The following is a 20,617-nucleotide window of genomic DNA, read 5'->3' as shown; positions in this document are numbered from 1 at the left end:
ATAAAAAGGGATGAACTGCAGATGCATTAAAACTTGAACAAATCCCCCAATCATTATGTTGAATGAGAAAAGTTAGAAACTAAAGGACCGCATTGCATAAAACTTCATGTAAACTAATGTAAAGTGAACTACTGTAAAAAGCTGCACAGCAGAGCTGGCTGCTTAAAGCCACTTCAATTATTCTATTTTTTTCTTTGTAGTACTGGGGTTTGAGCTCAGTACTGGGGTTTGAGCTCAGGGCCTCACCCTGATAAGGCACGTGCTCTACCACTTGAGCCATTCTATCAGTCCACTTCGTTCTTGAAGGAAGTATTCATCAAATAAACTCCCCATATCTCCAACTTCTATATCTTTCCAGGTTCACAAGACTCATCCTTCACGGAGTCTCCTGTTTTCAAGCCTCCAACACAAGATCTCATTTGTCTCAAGGGAATAATTAAAACCCCTGGAAACCTCCAAATCTGCATAATCCATTTAATGGACTCTTTGCTAATTTCTTTTAGAAACCACATTTTCTTTAGCTTCATTTGATAACTCCTTGTCATTGAGTAGCATTTTTTAATTCTGCTTTTTGTTGTAAATTTTACCTTCAATAAAACTATCCAATGAAGACTACATTTCAATAAGTTTTGGGAAGCACATCTGGTTGTATCTCTGTCACCATAATCAGTGTATAGAATCTTGTGTTACTGCTTTCCCACAGAAGTTCATGATCAATCTCTTCTTTATCTTATCATGGAAACCACAAATCTGCTGTGTGCCACTGTTACTTTGCCATTTTGAGATTTCATGAAATAGAATCAAGCAGTGTACAGTCTTTTGTGTTTGGTTTCCTTCACTCAAAATAATGCAATAATCTTCTGTGAGGCTACCTGATTCAATTGTGTTTCCTTTTTGTAATGAAATACTATGATTTATACATCCATCCATGTTGCTGGTCATTGGGATTATTTCAAGTGATTGGCTACTGAGGATGAGGATAAACTTGCTATGAACACTCTTGTCTGTGTTTTCCCATGGTTAAGGTGGTGGCAGCTGAGCTTTTCAGTGTAGTGTTACTGTCTTTCCTCTTGTAATTGCAAACATGCAGCAGTATGATTGGAGGATAGAAATACATGATCTAATAGTAATAAGAGGGAAATTAGCAAGTCTTCTTTGTTCACATTGCTCTTGGTGTCTCTAGCTGACATCCATTCATACCACAGATGGGGCAAGACACCTGTCACATGAGGGTGTACAGGGGGAAAGGAGAGAAGAAGCTTAGGTTAATGGCATGCTTCACTGTGGTAGATGAGAGTAGCCTTCTCCTTCCTTGTTTCTCATTTTAAAGAGGAAATCGCAGGATACAGGTAGTGTTGCTGCCGCCTCTGTTCTCAGTCTTACTTATACCTCTTAATTTTTATTTTCCAACCATCATTCATTTTACATTCCTGTGGATGGGGTTTGTTGTATCTTATAAATAATGTTGAGTTTTGTTCTTTTACACAGTAATTTGATATCAGTTTGATCCTTTACAAGCTTGGTATTTGCTGAATGAGGGTAAGAGCAGTGTTCAGTCAATGGGTAGTTTATATTCTCTAGCAAGTTAGAACCTTTGATTTCTTCGTTGAATGCACTATGCATACCTGAGTCTAACCACTTTCTCTCAACTCTGATTTCTGTCTCCTTAATTGCCACCTTGGGTTTCTGTCCCCTTTCCGGAGCTAATACTTTATATTTGCTTCCACAAAGTAAAACAAGATAGTCATTGTGATCACTTGTCTGTTTCCATCTTTCTGGGAGCAATGGCCTATGTTACCCATTGCCTCACATTTGAAAACAGTTACTCATGTATTTTCTTTGGTTGTCTTAGTTATTGAGAGAAAGTAGTCCCTGTAGCAATTAATCCTTTAATAATAGATGTGAGTTATTTGATTTTTACCATAATACTTATTTTGATAATATCCATTTTTTGAGTTTATGACAGTGGTAAACATGACCAATGAAAATATAAAAGAAATTCATATTTCTATAATCCATATCTTTCTTTTGTATTTTCTGCAAGTAGGAAACACAACATGATACAGATATCCCCAAATTCTGCAAGACAATCCATGTAAAAGAAGGGTGCCCAAACTATATTATAACTTATTTTTAAAATCTTATGTTCTTATCCCTTAATTTGAAAATGGATGACTGTATATTAAAAAATATTGAGTAAACTTGACATAATATTTTTGCTTTCTAAACGTTAAGTATTGGAAAGTATCCAAAAAATTGAAGCAAATATTTTTTTGCCTATACTCGAGTAATAATTATCTCTGGAAATGTAGTATCAGAACATATTAAATGTTCAATACATAAAAATAAAACATATAGATTTTAGAATGTGCATAAAAAGCACATCTCATTTCTTCCCCACAAGAACCAAAACATAATCTTTAATTAATGACATGTAGTTGAAATATGTTAACTGGATCTTCAAGTATAGCAATATATGAAATATGTCCATGAAGAGGGATGATGCTTCTAAATCAAACAGATAAAATCCCTATGCATCACTGAAATCATACGAGATACAACATATAACAACATTTTGTCAAAATGATTCAGTGAACTTCAAAAATGCTGGTTTGTTGAGAGATCCTTGAGAAGTTGTCTAAACTTTCTTGTCAATCACTGTAGGCTAAATTTTTATAAGAACTAGCTTAATATTTGTTTTGATACCTTAATTACACAACTCTTTCATTCACTTAAAATAGGAACATGAACATAGAACTTGTAACATGAACCAGAGTTATAACACTGTATGTGAAAGTTTAAGTTTTTCTGTGATTCTAATGCTAAATTCATGATGAGTTTCCTTCCCAGCTCCAGTTGTTATTGCTAGAGCACGCACTAGGAGTGGTGACTCCTCTGAGAGATGCACATTTCACCAGTGACTCTCATTGCCCAGTCCAAGTCTGCTTGTAAGAAGAAGGAGATGACTTTCTAATGACCTCCGTAATTCCCAACGCATAGGACCACTTGCAAATGCCAGATTATTCTGTCTAAGAGTAATCTACTCTCTCCTACGTACACAACATTTTTATTGATGCTAGGTACATGCAATTTGTTGCCATGACCTCAAAATATTAGGCAATTTATTCATTTTAGCCTTTGTCTTTTGTATTACTTTTTTCTTATACTTATAATGCCATTCATGTTACTCTTTGTGTTTTCAAGTTAGAAAAAAAAGTAATATAAATTTATGTTGAGTTTTTATAAAATTCTCATAATTACTTAACAAATACTACATAAGTTATATATTAGCATCTGCATCAAACAGATAAACATTTAGATCCAAATTAAGTACTTTCTTAAAATCCAAAAGTCCATTTATGTATTTTTTCATTCTTCTCATGCTTGCAGAATTTCTAATGAACATCTGTTATGATCAACAATAAAAATGTCAGGCACAGTGGCACACACCAGTAATCCCAGCTTTCAGGAGCCTGAGGCAAAAGGATCAATTTCAAGACCAAGCCAAGTTACATAGCAAGACCCTGTCTCAGAAAAAGAAAAAAAAGTCTGCAAATTCCATAAATATTGGTGTACTAAACAAAAATTCTCTAAATACTGATGGGTAAAAAAAAGAAAATAGCAAGTGAAATTGTAAGGCTTATTAAGAGAAAAACAAAAACAATGTCAAACTATGAGAATATGAGTGAGGTACACAAAGCATAGTACAGAAGAATCTGTAGACTGAAATACCAATGCCAGAAAAGAAGGAAGCCATAACGTCAGTGGTATCAACCTATACATTTAGAACAGGAAAAAGAGCTGTATGTAAACAGACAAAGGGAAATAATCCATGTCAGAGCAGAAATCAATTAAACAGGAAATGGAACAAAACACAATACAGAATAATTAATAGATCCCAACATTGTTTCCTTGAACAATCGATGAAATCAGTAAAACCCAAGAAGAAAATAAAATAGAGATGACACAGTATATCAATATCAGAAACAAGAGAAAACACACAATCAGAGTCCTCAGATATTGTTACAATAAGTCAATGTTATTAATAATTTTATGCTAATAAATGTGATTTCTGTGAAATAGAGAAATTATTGGCCTTTCACAAATTCATAATAACCATTTAAGAAGAAATAAATAACTGGGATATTCATGTATCTATTAAAGCAATCAAATATACAAAAGAAAAATTCCCCACAAGGAAAATCCCAAATTGCTTAATTGGGGAATTCTGTTAGAAGTAATGTCAAATTTTATGGTTTTTTCTTTATCTCTTTCTTTATTTGTTATTATTTCTTTACTGGTGATGTTTTCCCTGGTATTTCTGAATTTGAAGCAAAACAGAAGTAATTTTCACATCAGGCTATAAAGAATCAGAATAGTCTATAATTTGCTAAGATCATAGTTACATAAGCAGCTAATACAAATAGTATAATTATGCACAGATCTAAATATCAGTTATAGTAAACTGACCTACTAGCTAGCTCTTCTTTTATAGCCAGAAGTATACATAGCTTGCTCTTTATCAATAAAGCAAATACTAAGGAAATATTACCCTGTCATACTGACTTCAGTAGCATTTCAAATGACTCGTCATTCTCATGTCTTTTTAATTTTGCCAAGATGTATAAATTCAAGGCATTGAAAAATAAATGATTAACTTCTTGTACATTGTTAATTTTCCAGTTCATTAACATATTTTTTCAACACCATTTTCAACAATATTTTCTTTGCTGTCCAATGAATGACAGTTGATATTCAATTTTGACATTTTCATACACATAAACACACACAAAGACACAAATACATATAACAAACATATCTTCTGCTTTGTATTCAAATGTTTTTGAAAGAAACAATGCTATTATTGTATTTAAAGAATTATTGATACTAAATAATTCTGTATTCTGCTATGATGTTTGTCTTCTCAATAGTGTTATACTTCACTGGGATCTTTTCATGTTGTGTAATTAAGACAATACATTTAAACGTATGTATGCCTAATGTATTATATACCTGAAATTATATTAGGAAACAGTGGATATTTCAAAGATGTTTTATTTATGAATATTTAACATTTCTTGTTTCAGTAATGGAATTATAATAAAACTATATACTTCGTGAAAAATGCATGAACAAATACTGTATGTCAAATTGCTATAAAGCTAAAGTAAGTGTTTGCAAACGTGTGCTCAGACACACAACAAATTGACTAATGTTGAACAAAAGAAGGATCAAGCCTGCACATAGTTGTCAGTTCTAAAACATAGCTTGTACTGTAGAAAAATACTGTTTTCTCAGGCAACCCTACCATTTTATATTCATTACTTAGCATATAACGTAACATTACAAAAACTGAAGAAGCAGTTTAATAAAAATTAATTCCTTAAATAACCTATATGTAGGAATTATCATGAAAGCATAAGGACTTCAAAAGTTTCAAAAGAGATATATATATAGATAGATATGTATATCTGTCTATATGTGCATGTGTATGTGTATACATATATGTATATATATGATTAACAATTGACAGAAAAGATAGAACAAAAGAGCAGATGAGAAATGTCACTAGCAAAATTAGTAATATAAAATTAAAATATATTTTAGTATAAGCAAAACAATTTCTGAAATAAACCATACAAAGAAAACTATAGAATGAAACTTGTAAATGAAAATATTGTTGAAGTAGAAAAATATAAGTTGAAATAAAAAATGAAGCAAAAAGAAAGCAAAAAGCAATGACATGAAATTATAGAAAAAAACATTTTAGAATCTCAGAAGCAAAGAATGGGGTATTATTCAGAAAATTTATCTCAAGAAGTAATGGACAAAATTTTAAAATTTTAATTGAAACGATCAATCCATAAATATGTATAGCTTGGTAAGTCAAACCTAGACACAAGATAATCAAATTGCTAAGAACCAAAGATAAGAGGGTGTGACTTAGTTTTTCATCACTGTGACAATATAACTGAAAAAAGAAACCTAAAGAAGGAAAGATTTACTTTGGTCTTTGATTTCAGTGATAAAAATCCAAGGTTGCCCTGTTGCTTCTGCACCAATATGGGGTGATCAGAGTATTGTGGTGGGAGCATATGGAGAAACAAAGCCACTAACCTCATGGTGGACCAAGAAGAAGAAAATCAACAATATGATATGCTCATGTACATACCTTTGCTTAGTAACATGATACAAATGGTCTTAACTCTCCAGTTAAAAGCCACAAACATTGGCTGGGCATGGTGCACGTGACTAATCTCAGCACTCAGGAATCTGAGTTTATAAATTTGTGGCAAACTTGAGTTACATAGTGAGAAACTATCTCAAAAAAAAAAAATAAAAAATCCAACAATTTGCTACCTGCAAGAGACTCATCACATCTCTAAGGACACACACAGAATTAAAGTGAGAGGATGGAAAGTGTTATTAAAAGCAAATGAAATTTGAAAACAAGCAGGAGTAGCTATATTTATATGTAACAAGATAAACTTTAAATCAAAAACAGTAAGAATCCCAGAAAGTCACCATATGCTGATCAAAGGACCAAATCATCAAAAAGATATAATTAATATGAATCGACATGAATCTGATATTGGAGCAACTCTTTATATATTAAAAAGTGTCATTAGACCTTAGCGAGAGCTAGACTCCAACAAAATAACAGTAGAGAATGTCAGTACCCACTCTCACGAATAGGTAGGTCATCTAGACAAAAAAATCAACAAAGAAATGTTAAACTACAGTATAGATCAAGTGGTCGTAGCATATTTTTATGCCTGGGAATGTGGTTTAGGGTCAGAGGGCTTGTCTCACTGAGGGCATAGCTTGGATTCAACACCTGGCACTGAAGAAAATTGTATAAAAACAGCACAGATATTGACTGACATTCCACCCAAGATCTTAAGAACACATAGAAACTTTCTCTGGAACAGAGTGCATCCTTGACCACAAACAAGTCTTAATTTTTAAAATGATTGCATTATGTTCTCTATTTTTTATCACAATGAAATGAAACTAGAAAGGGACAGGAAACATACTTCAGAAATATATAAATACATGAAGACTGAGTGAAAAGTGAACAGTTGAGAAAGTCAGAAGGGAAATTACAAATTCAATGAAATAAATGAAAATGAAAATATAACATAAGAAAGCATGGGGGATACAGCAAAAGAATAGTAAGAGGAAAATTTATGGTAATGATAGTAGTGATCATTTGGATTGAGAGAGAGTGGGGGAAGATAAGAGAGACACAGAGTGAGAGAGAGCCAGAGAGAGACCTCAAATATACAACTTAGTGATGCATCTCAAGGTCTTAGAAAACAAGTACTAACCATGCTCCAAATCAGTATAAATAAAAAGTGTAAAAGCAAAAGGATGATTACTGGAAAAGGTAAACAAAATAAATAAATATTTAGCTGATCTAACCAACACACACACACACACACACACACACACACACACACACACAGAGAGAGAGAGAGAGAGAGAGAGAGAGAGAGAGAGAGAGAAAGAGAGAGAGAGAGAAAGAGAGCAAACCTGAGTAGAGTAAATAAAATTAGAGTTGAAAAAGGAAACTCTGCATCTCATACCACCGACACTCAAAGGATCATTAGTGATTATTTTGAAAAACTATATATTAACAGATGAGAAAATACAGAAAATAGAAAGATAGACAAATTCTGGGCACAAATGACCTATAAAAGTTGACCAAGAGTATAAACAAAATTATGAAAGAACATAAATAAAAAATCCTCAATCAAATGCTTGCAAATAGAATTCCATTAACACTAAGATACTAAAGGATCATACACCATGATCAAGTTGGTTTCACTCCAGGATTCAAGATTTTATCAGTGAAACAATCCTCTAAGATCTAGAATACAGTACTAGAAATTTTAGCCAAAAGCAATTAAAAGACATGCAAATAGGAAGGAAAAATGTCAAATGAATTCTGCTTATAGATGACATGACTCTATTCATAGGAAAACCTTAAAACTCCACAAAAAGACTACTAGAACTGGTAAGTGAATTCAGCACAGTGGCAGGATGCAAAATCAACATAAAAAGTCCACATCTTTTCTATGCATCAACAATGAACCTGCTAAGAAAGAAATCATGAAAACAATCCCAGTCATAATCGTCTCCCACAAAATAAATACCTAGGACTAAAGTTAACTAATATAGTGAAAGACTTCTACAATGGAAATCACAAAACTCTGAAGAAGCTAAAGATGAACCTAAAATGTACAAAGCCCTCCTATGTTAAAGGATTGGGAGAATTCTTATTGATAAAATGTCCATACTACCCAAAAGATCCACAAATTCAATGCAATTGCTTTCCAAATATTAATGACATTCTTCACTGAACAATCCCAAATTTCTTATCGAACCATGAAAGACCCTGCGTAAAAAGAAACATCGTAACACTTGATTTCAAGACATACTCCAAGCCAAAGTAGCAAAACCAGTATGGTATTGTCACGAAAATAAAGAAATGTGTCAATGAAACAAGATAGAAAACGTCCAAATAAACCCACCTATTTATAATCAACTGATATTTGGCAAAGGAGATTGGAGAAAAGACAGCCTCTTTAACGATGGTGGGAAAATGGAACATGAACCTGAAGAAACCTCAAAATAGACCCCTATCTCTCACCCCGTACCAAATTCAACTCAAATGATTCAAAAACATTAATAATATCTGAAGCTCTGACAGTATTGTGGCTCCAGTGCCACCAAAAATAAAAAACCACCACACACACACACACACACACACACACACACACACACACAGAAGAAAAGAAAAGAAAAATACTTGCACAAGTATGTCTTAGAAACTTTAATTATAAGAACAAAATCCTGGAATCTACCCAAAATGTCCAGCAGTAGAAGATTTAAAAAAAAAAAAACAGCCTACAGGAATAAAAAGGAATGCACAAATGGCAGTAGGAACATATAGCACAAATTTAGCATTTAAAGATAAATGTGACTGTGAGAACTTAAAATTGTCATTTTGTGTCATTGTTCCTCTTTCTCTTTTCTTCCAAGTAGCTATATCATCATCATTATCTTCTTCCCAGAGTCACCACCTGTATTTCTAACATATGCATACATACAGATCAACACTCTGGCTTACAATTTAAAATTAATGCCTTTAATCAAATGTAACTACTCAGAGAGCAGAGTAGGCAGACTGAATTTGTCAAGATTGACAAATGGCACTGGGTGAAGTGATTCTGCCCACAATACAATTAGTCAATAATTAGAACAATACATGCTGGGTACATATTATTTTACATTTCTTACACTGTTACTCCTTACAGAAGAGTTTGATGTGAAGACAGCATCCTCTGAAATTATTTGAGTACTATATTCAGCAATAACAGAAAATAAATTGCTAAATTAGCGGTATGTAATGCTGTATTTACATTCCAAAGGGCAAAAGCAGAGATTTTGAAGTCATGCTAATATATTTAGCTTTGTGAAATAATTTAGTTTTATGGTATTTCAGGCCTTTTATAAATAATGGCTTTTAAATACCTTTATTGTATTTATCTTATTTTTCATGGTACTAAGGGTTGAACTCAGGGCCTCACCATTGCTAGGAAGGTACTCTACCACTTGGCCTACACCTCCAGCACTGGTTATTTTTAAGATAGAGCCTGTTTTTTTTTTTGCCTGCACCAGCCTGGACCACAACACTCCTATTTCTGCTTCCCATGTTGCTGGGAAGGCATGCCCAGCTGTTGGTTGACATTTCATCTCATGAACTTTTTGCATAACCTGGCCTTGATCCATGATTCTCTTAATCTCTGTTTCCCAAATAGCTAAGATTACAGTTGTGAGCCACTGGTGCCTGGTTATTGTTGAGTTTCTTATCAATAAATTTCATTTAAGTTGACTTCAAAAATTTTCTTCTCATAATTATGTAACCTTTTAACTTCATTTCCAAATCAAAATATTTCTTATATATTTAAGTTGTTGTCTCATAATTACGTGTGAATATATTCATCTCTTTACTATCTATCTATCACCTATCTATCCATTCATCCATCCATCATCTATTTGTTATCTATCTGTATATAGATCTATCCATCATCCATCATTTATCGATTTTTATATACCTCCATCCCCTCTACCCCCACACTCATGAAAGCATATCCATTTATCCCTTCTTTTCCCTAAATTCTGAAAATCTTTATTGTTGGGCTGGTTTAAATCCGTTCAGAGTATGATAGCCAAGGGACAGCAGTGTAACTTGAATTTGTTTATTTCTGACTATTTAATTCTAGCAAGGAAAAAATGGTTGAAGCTCACAAGCTGTGTTAAGTATAGATACGATGTTGGTAAGTAGAGCAAGTGTGCATTGAACACAGAGAGGAATGGAGTCACCGAGGGCACAGATTATTCATGAGCCATCAAATATGCATGCAGCACCAGAGGCACAGAGTAGCAGGATAAGTTAAATATACATGAGGCATATGAACGCTCATTATTCATGAGGTCTTAATTCAGTCACCCATTGTTGACACCCATTTTGGTACTGATGGTTCTATGCCCAAGAAACTCACACAAAACCCATGGCTGTGCAGCAAGATAATTTGCAAGCTACAGCTATTAGCCAGGTGTACTTGTCTCAGTGTCTCTTCAGTGAAGAAAGGATATCTCATTAGCCCAGGGCACTTCCTGCCAGTGAGTGCCCTTGCTTGAACCTCAACCATGTGATCACAGAGGAGTCAGAAAGATGGAAAAATCGAACATTGTGCACCATAGATTGAGATAGAATACATTTGTACTCTGCCATAAATGTGTTAACTTACCCCACTTCTTTCCTTTTGATTCATGCAGTGTATCTTAAATATATTTAACAAACCATGGGATTTGAACATTTAATTTGACTTGCACATCTCTCTTGTCAGCAAACACTCAGAGAGCTTCTTTTACAGCACTTGGAGTTTACTGTTGCAACAAGGTCATTTCCCACACAAGGTTACCCAGCCCTAATCAATTCCTGTCTTTTAAATTATTTCTTTGGCATAGAACCAGTATTAGCTTAAAGAGAATATATAGTACCATTATTGGCTCTTTGATCTTCCAAGAAAAGCAATTCAATTTTCAAACAAATAATTTTGTAGCATAGGTAGGCACTGTGTACCTAGCTGTAAATTAAAAGCAAAAGAGAGTGTGTTTGAGGGTGGAGAATCTTCCCATACTGCCCAGAAAATGTAGTTGTTCATTGTGGAAAAGGAGTGCATTTGTGCAGTAGGACGTGATCACAGTTAAGACTCATTTGCTGATACGAATTAATTATAATTACTCTTTCAAATGATCCCTTGATATTAAATCAAATTGCAAGTGTTAGCATTGTGGGCTTTGGAACAGAAGGACATTCCTAACTCTATCAGAACAACTCCACTCTGAGTCTTTTTCCCCACATCTAAGATCACTTCATGCTGAGACATTAGCATTTTTGCTCAAATCCACTTGGAGAGTCCACGGGACACCTTACCAGGAACTCTGTTGTTTCTAGGTTAAGCCAACCAGCCAAAAATGTTAAACTTATGACCTTGGCCTAAAGCAGTCATCATTGTGACTGGTTTTTAAAACTGTAGATTGAGCTAAGATTGAAGGCAGGGTTTAATTTGTCAAAAGAGTAAAATTATTGAAGTACCTGGAAAGCCTGTTCAAAATGCTGCCTTGCTGAAGTTTGATTTTCAGAATTGTTACCTGCAGGTGTGCTTTCCACCCTCCCCAGACGGAGCGTGCATTTTGTCCTTGTTTCACGGTGTTGTCTGCATATTCCACATTGCCAGAGGCAATGTTATTTATTTCCACATCTTTTTCTCAAATTTTCTTTGAAATGTAAACATTACCCACAGGTAACAAAATCTGAAAATACTTGTGAATATGAGAAATGTCAACTAAACAGCTGAATAACACCTGTTAGTGATGATTTCCCAGAAACACAATAATGAGTTTCTTACATTAATAATCTAGGTGCGATTTTGTCCATTAAAAAAAAAAAGGAAAATATTCTTTTCTACCCAATTTCACGTTTTTAAAATCATTTTTCAGGATTTTTAATCTTAATTTATTTTTAACTTTTCAAAGTTAAAACATACATACATGTGTTGATGATACTTTCACCCACAAATAAAAAAAAGACTCAATCCAAATGGTTTTGACAATGCAAATTTTTACATAATGTGAAATTCATTTTTTAAGCGGGTACTCATTACTTGAGCCACTCCACCAGCCCAATGTGAAATTCATTTGTAAAGTGTCCTTAGGTCTTGTTATTTCAACAAGAACCCTTGTACTTTCCTGTTTTTACTTTGCCCAGATGGAAATATATGAGACATGTTTGATTTCAGGACACCCCACCCTAAAATATGACTGTGGAAGCAAAGACTATGTTGGGGTTGAAAGGAGTGATGCTTTTCCTCACACACCATAGGGTCATGGATAACATTCCTATAACAAATTCCAGATTTGCAAGAGAAAATTTTAACAAATTTATTCACTCAAAGTTTCACATGGCACAGGAATATTTAAAGATGAAGATTCATACACCCTGGAAAAACTGTTTTTACTCTTAGGTTTGGTGAAGAATGGAGAGTTGCATGGAAATATAATGGGACAGAAGAGTGATCCCATGGTGACAGGCTGAGAAGAAAACCCCAGCAAGGCCTGTCCCTTCAGATTCTTGGCTTCTTCGTGTAGGCTTCCTTCTCCAGGTAAGGACTGGGATTCCTCTGGGAAGACAGCTTTCATGGGATTAGGGAAGCAAATGTGTTTTTTAGTTTATTTTAGGATATTTCCTGTTTCTATGAACTACCTTAAGGAAAACTAGTTGTTCTCTATGTTGTTTTGACCAGAAAACGGGAGGAGAGGAGGCCAGAGAGACCTTGTTTCTGATGCCTTCCAAACTCTCTCAGCTCAAAGCACTCAGTATGCCAGCGTGGTGTTATGGTATACTATATTCTTAGCCTGCCTTCGTTTTGGCATATTGATTATTTTGAGCAACTGAAGACAGAGAAGTAGCCCTGAAAAGTTGCCCTTTTTGTAAGATAAATTTGTAAATATAAAAGAAATCTCTATTTATAAGAGTGTCACCCTCTCTGTACCAGGTGGTAAGGGATGACTAAATAGAGATTTATTATGCATACTTGTGCAGACATAATTCTGCATAATAAATCTTTGTTCAAGTTACTTCACCTGATTAGGTCATTAAATGAGGTTTTTTTCATGTGCTTATTTTCTTTGTTTTAGGCTATGTAAACCTGATGCTAAAAGGCTTTCTTTGATATGTACCTAAAGATTTATTCATTTTCTGGGTTTCCTCCTCCAATATAGGCATGAGACAAAAGTTAATAAACTTCTATGTTTTTTAACTCTAAAAGATGTTTGTTTGAAAATATAAATTCAACTGGAAATAAAAATTCTCTACATTCTTCCTTCTTAGAAATTGACATACTGAGTGCTGACTCACCTCCTCATTTCCACCCAGTTCCTCTGCCCAACGGAGGACACAACTAACTCTCCTCCACACTGCTTCTCATACACATGTAGATTTGCAATTGCTGTTTTAGTTCTAATTTTTTTGGACTCTAATTTACAGGGCAGGATGAAAAATAAATTCTTTCTTTCCAACAGATAATCATTATTTACTATCAGTTTTAAAATAATCTATCAATTTCCAATATTTCAAAAATGCTGTATCATATTTAAATTTTTTTGGCAGTATTGTGGTTTGAACTCAGATCTTCTGCTTCCCAGGCAGGTGCTATACCTTTCGAACCACACCTTCTGCCTGTGTACTGTATTTTATTCATTATTTTTTTTTATTATTGTTATACTGAGGGTACATTGTGACATTCACAAAATTTCTTGCAGTTTATCACAGTTGAATTAACTCACTCCATTATTCTCCTTTATCTTCCTTCCTCCTTCCCCATTCCTGGAATGGTTTCAGCAGGTCTCATTTTTTTTTCAATTTTCCCACAATTAACCGTTTTTTTTAAACAGTGTCTCAGATTAGAACTATAAAAGATAGAGAATAATATATTTTTTCTCCCCTGCATGAACTACTTTCTTTATTAGTCTTTTTTCTTTCAATGGTTTTGTTTTAGTAACCAACAATAAGTATGGAGACTAAGTGAAGTGAATTTTAATCATTAAAATATGATATGCACATATTTTTCAAGCATGAAGACTAATCATCAAAATCATAGAACTTTAGAGCAAGGATAACCCCAGTAATACCACTTCTTGAAGCATTTTCTCTATTCATTTGGTTTCATTATTCAATCAAGTAATATGGACAGTTTAAGTGAAAAAGCAAATTATGTACTTGAGTTGAACCCACAGAAACAAGAAATCAATAAAATGAATAATTACCTGTAATTATTTTGCCTCTCATAGACATTTTGGGAATTAAACCCATGGAAACCCACATCTCTTCCAATATCTTTAACTCCCCTTTATTACTCTCTTATAGATAAATGGTACAATTTAGTTGATCCACACACAAAAATGGTGACTTCTTCATGACGCTTCATGTCTTCATATATACAGAGATGATACATTTTACTATTACCTGTGATTTTTTTCATCAGAACAACCTTGAAATTAGAGTCTTCACCCAGTATTATAAAGGAGAAAGGATCGTTTGGATATTTGAGGGTTCCATTTAGTAAATAACATGTAAAGTTAGTCAATTCCTTTCATCATAGATCATTTCTTACTTCCTGATGGAAATTATCCAATCCAGTGACCTTCATAATACTGCTTCTGAACTCCATGTAGACCGTCTGGTAGCTCACATTAGCTGTGTCATGGTCAGAACAATGTCCCCACAGGATATAGAAAACATTTGGAGCTTCGGTGGAGAGAAAGAGACAAAAAATGCCTTTTAGAAAGAGAAGCAAGCTAAAAAAGTTTACAAAGGTTTTTCTATGTTTTACAAAATAACCAGGTTTTACCACCCCCTCCTCATACCTGTTCCCTAGTAATTTCTTTTTCTTTCTTTCTTTCTTTCTTTCTTTCTTTCTTTCTTTCTTTCTTTCTTTCTTTCTTTCTTTCTTTCTTTCTTTCTTTCTTTCTTTCCTTTCTTTCTTTTTCTTTCTTTCTTTCTTTCCTTCCTTCCTTCCTTCCTTCTTTCTTTCTTTCTCTTTTCTTTCTTTTCAGTACTGGGGCTTGAACTCAAGTTCTACACCTTGAGCCACTCCACCAGCTTTTTTCTGTGATAGGTTTTTCGAGATAGGGTCTCTTGTACTGTTTGCTGTAAGTGACTTAGAACTGAGATCCTCCTGATCTCTGCATCCTGAGTAGTGAGGATCACAGGTGTGAACCACTGGCTCCTGGCTAATATTCTTCATTTGTAACAGGCAGAATGGCTCCAGTGTCAAAGACTGATTATACACTAGATCTGTTAACTACCTAAAGGGGGTCTCCTTCATAGACTCACATAAGAGATCAGAATACCTCCTTAATATCCAATTGCATTTTTCCTCTACATATACAAATTTAATCTATATTTTATATTTAATTTTCTCCACAATTGAATTGCAAAGATAGATCTATTTATCAATCAATCCACTATCTATTTATCCATCTATCTATCAATACATCCACCACTTTTTCATTTCTCTTCCAATAGGATGGAAGGAAAAATGGCTTTTTTACCCTCCTAAAATCTTTGGCTGGGGTATAGATTAAGAGGAAAAGATCATTTTAAATATACATTCATGCATGGGCATCCCACGGGTGAGATCACTGAAGCTTATATAACATCCAGGGCTACCAAGTTACAGAGGAGCTGGGCTTCAGGGTAGTGAAAACAAATTATCTGAGGGTGAGAGGAGAAAAGGGCTGGTGATAAAGTTTGCCTTGTTATTTAGATAAAAATCTTTCAGGTGATTGATGTTGCCTAGGAATGATTCACTTCCTCAGATATGATTTTTCTCTTTTAGTGGTATTGGGGTTTTGGCCTCAGGGCCTTGCTTTTTCTAGGCAGGCACTCTACCACTTAAACCATACCCCCTGTTCATCTACCGGTCCAGATAGCTTTTGCTAAAGAAAATTTTCTTTACAGGTGTATTTAAATATTAATAATGAAAACCAGGACTGTAAAATAGGCACAGTGTGTGTGGTGGGGGGATCTAGTGGGAGGGAGGAGGGTGAAGGAAGGAGGTTAAGGTAGATGGACTTCATATGCCTATATGAAACAGAACTAAGAAACCTCTTGCAATTGCTTTAAGTGGGGATGTGAGGGGGTTGAGGAGGTGAGACGATGGGGGCAATGTAAACAATGTACAATGTAAGTCTAATTGGAATTGTCACTACATGGAGCCCCCTCCATATAATGACTATATACTAGTAAAAAACAAACAAACAAAAAACAGGTGTATTCATTTATTTCTTTTACAAAATTGTAGATTTCCAGACTATTACTGTGCCTGTAGTTTTGCAAAATAACCTGTTCAGAATAAGCAGAAGATTTTTATTGGGATGGCATGTACTGTTCTCCTGTAACCTTATTTTAGAGTGGTGTGTCCTGAGCACTGTCAGGGATTAGAACACCATACCCTAAGGTATGGCATTTTGACATGTGAGGACTTTGAACTGAAGGAGAACAGAAGGCCTTAGAAGCAGTGTCTATCTGACCTCTTCCCATCCTACCAACACCTGTCCCATTTTTCTCCCCTTAAAGGAACAATAGAAATCAGAATTCTTATCCTACAAGGTGAATCATGGAAATTGGTACTACTCTTTCCTAAATCAGGCCATAAAATGTAGACAGTTCACTTTCTTCCTTCTCCAATGAAGGATCCCCAGGGGATTCTCCCGGAGAAGGAATTCTATAGAGAGAGGTCAGGAAGAATCTCCACAGATAGGTCTTACTGGGTTTCCCTCCTCAGTCTGTCATCATTAAACCCTAACCTTCTGCCTGGTGCCATGTCTACATCACCCTGTAATGTCTGTAGCACCCCCAACATCACCCATCTGTTTAGTAGAAGAACAATATTAATCATAGCTTGGAAAGATAGCTAATTGATTGTAAAGTACAATATTTCAAGTATATGCTCTCATTATTGAACTGCATTATATTAAAATTACTCTAGATTTTGCTTCAAAAACAGAGAGATTAAATTTTAATAAATACAAGACAAAAATTAAAATACATATCCCCTTAAAATTGACATTTTAACTAGTATCCACCATAAGCTTGCCATTTTTAGTTCTTTTATTCAAAATATGTTTCAATAAGTTCAGATAAAGAAATGAAAATTTGTGCTCTAAAAGATAAGGTTTCATTTTAAAAGCTTGTAAAGTTTCTGTATATTTATTTTTCAAAAGTTTAAGTTTCATTCTTTCCAGTTGTTGGCTCAAAGCAATGATAAAACAAATGAAAAATTATGCTGGTGAAATCTGATCTTGGATACATGTATACATTTAAACTGATGTCTGTGCTGTTGACCTCTCTGAGTCCCTGTGGCTCCTCAGAACCATTATGTCTCTGATACCCTCTGTTTACAGTGAAATTGTGCTTTCCTCTCCTTTGCAAAGTTCTCTTATAAGTGATCAAGATAGATAGGCCATCATTAATTATCTAATCTTGTGTTCAGTGTTGCAATTTATACTTAATTTCTTGGGGAATCATAGCATGGTCAAATGACATTTTAGTTGGAAGTGAAAAGTTACCTTTATAACTTTTAAATGCTTCAAAGTTTTGCAAACTTAGTAGAGCAAAGCAAATCTGCAGTGTGAGCACAAAATCAAATCTGACTTGCATGTGTGGTGAAAGCAGTGATGTCGTCACCCTGTCGAATGAGGTCAAATAAATTGTGCTAATCTCGGTAGAATTAGGTGCTTTGGTTCCATTGTGTTTATTCTGTAGGTAGTAATAAAATATTATTGTCTATTGCTTAGATCTCAAATTTGTATCTTTGAGTAAATATAAAAATGAATAAAAGACAAAAAAGAACCAATGGAATATGTACAAAACAAATAGCAAGATGTTAGAGAACCTTTTGTATATTTATATTTACTATAAATGGCTTAAAACAATCACAATAAAGTGATTATTTCAATTTAAATTGCCTCTATCTGTGAACATATAATCAAGAACTAGGGAAATTATATTGCCACTTACAATATAAATGAAATTGGATTTGCCTGAGAAAAAGGAAGCTAAAATGCAATTGTAATAATGTAAGTTGTGCAAAAGATGATAAAGTTTAAAATGACTTGAACATCTGAAATTGCAATTATGTGTGTATCAATCACGTTTTAACATTTTTGTATCTTTCTAATGTTATAATTCATTAATAAAAATGTACACTTATTCATTTGTCCATTTACTCAAGCTATTTTTGAATACCTATTTTGACAACAATATGTTTGTAAATGCTGTTGGAGAAGCCACACACACAGAGCAGGATTAAGGGACATCGGAGTGGGTTGAAGGGAGACAAGAATCATGTCACAATTTGGACAAGATAACTCTCGATGTGTGGTGACATTGGAACAGACTTGAAAGTAGGAAGAAATTAGCAGTGTCCCAAGATGGAAGTATATCCAGCCTAACTGAGAAGTTTGTCAATTGAGAAAAATGAGAAACAAGGGAAATTTGACTCTTTTAGTGAAATGAAGTCCAAAGTGCATGTTAGCAATAAATAAGTGAATATATTAAATTTAACATACATAAATATGTTTAGTAATAAAATAGCACAAATGGATTTTTCTCAAGCAAATTCTGTGTTGACTGGTGCATTTAGTACTTGCATTAATTTGCTAAAAATTATGGAAATTTGCTAAAATTTCCATAATTGTCAGTTTCCAAAAATTATAGTTGGCTCAAACAGAAAAAGGGGAAAGCATTTGTTGACATCATCAGATACACAGTCTGCATGCTACTATTTTTCCTAAATAATATTTATGTCATTTCCCATTTTATACATTCATTAAAAAGCTTAATTGGAAACTTTTGGTTTTAGGATTTCTTTTCAGTGAAGCATGATTATTTATGTGTGATTAGAATTTTAATTCCAAGCAGTGGAATCTCACCTAAATTTCTTTTAAGAAGGACTCATTCCATGTTAAATTAAAACCAACTCTTCAATGTATTCAGCATAAATTATGAAGTAGACACAAAGTTACATCTATTTAATATTTTTCAATGTATGTTTTGAGGGATACAAACATTCAGCCCATAACAGCCTATAATGCTGAAGAGTTCTAGGACATGGTGAAAAATGGACACATGTGTCCTTTGGGCTCTCACTGTATTGGTGCTCATAACCTTGGAACGGTTGCTATCAACTGCTTTCGCTTGCCACCCAGAGGAATTATTTTGCAATTGAGCTATCTTCATTCTATAATTGTATATAGGATATGCTTAGGGGTGCTTAACTATCATCCTCAAGGGGGCAGGAGGATTGTAGTTTTGAGGGAAGCTGGTACAAAAGTTAATGAAACCTCTCTCAAGAAACCAGCTAGCTGGGTGTGGTGGCAGATGTCTATAATTCCCTCTACTCAGGAAGAAGAGATAGGATCATGGTCTGAGGCTGGACTGGGCAAAAGTGCAAAACCTTAAATGGAAAATAAATAAATAAATAAAAGGATTGGGGACGTGTGGCTTGGGTGGTTGAGTGCTTGCTTAGTAAGTACCAGGTCTTCAGTTCTATCCCCAGGACTGTGAAGAAAAACTTAATTTTATAAAGCTTGGGGCTGGGAGGTGGAGAGTAACAGAGAAACTTCTCTATTTTTTGCTCTGGACCAAAAAGAGACACTTCTCCTTTGGTGCAGTGACTACCGCATGCCATCCAGAGACTCACACATTGAGTGAAAGGTGTTTGTGGTTGTTCCTTTAAAGATTGTTTGACTACATTTCATTTAAGGAAAAAAAGGCACAAATGTAGAAGGGGATATTAGGAAAGGGATATACCCACCCGATAATCTTTTTGCTCACATTTTCCAGACTAATTTCAGAGAGGAACAGTCATATAAGTAGCTTTGACTGACCATCTGTGTGTGGAATAAATGTTGCCCTGGCTATCGGATCAAACACTGAAGCTATCTTCTCCACCTGAGAAGGTTTGTGCCACCTGTGGTGAGCTATGGCTTCAGAGGTTCTGTGGAGCTAAGCTTCCATAGTAACCCACATGGAACAGGAAGGCCGAGAAAGGTGTTTCATATCAAATGTCACTGAGGACCTGGGCTTTGTATAATATCATACCCACCAAGTCTATAAATAGTTTTTATGAACAACTCAAAATAAAAATTGCACAGGCCTCCTTTTCTTCCTGAAGTGAATCAATAATAGTGACTAACAGAAAAAAAAGAAGCCTAAATAGCAGAAATTAAAGAAAAATTCACACTGAATTTGTAAATTAATCTTAAATGTAAACAGTGAATGTGAATATATATTGAAATGTTTCAGACACAAACAGTCATCTGAAAGGGAAGGGATATAAATGATCAAGGAAAACAAAGTAACAATAGACAGATAAAACATATAATCTGGCAAAGAACACTCAAGAAACTCTCTAGCCTCAATTTGTAACTGTAATTTCATTTTTGTCTTGTTAAAAGGTGAAGAGGCTTCTGAAAA

At 34.3% G+C, this 20,617-nt stretch overlaps 1 protein-coding gene across 8 annotated transcripts in view; it reads left to right on the top strand.

Annotated features, from left to right (window-relative positions):
• LOC141418462 (PHD finger protein 20-like) overlaps nt 1-20,617 on the top strand; it is a 307,934-nt gene that overhangs the window by 210,893 nt on the left and 76,424 nt on the right. For all 8 annotated transcript variants that reach the window (XR_012443078.1, XR_012443082.1, XR_012443080.1 and 5 more), the window contains one exon: nt 12,600-12,737. The gene's annotated coding sequence lies outside the window, so the exon portion shown is untranslated. The remainder of the gene's footprint in view (nt 1-12,599; nt 12,738-20,617) is intronic.

Source organism: Castor canadensis, chromosome 17 (genome assembly GCF_047511655.1).
Source record: "Castor canadensis chromosome 17, mCasCan1.hap1v2, whole genome shotgun sequence".
Lineage (NCBI taxonomy): Eukaryota > Metazoa > Chordata > Mammalia > Rodentia > Castoridae > Castor > Castor canadensis.
Note: the sequence above shows the minus strand (reverse complement) of the source record. Positions and strands in the feature narration are given on the sequence as shown.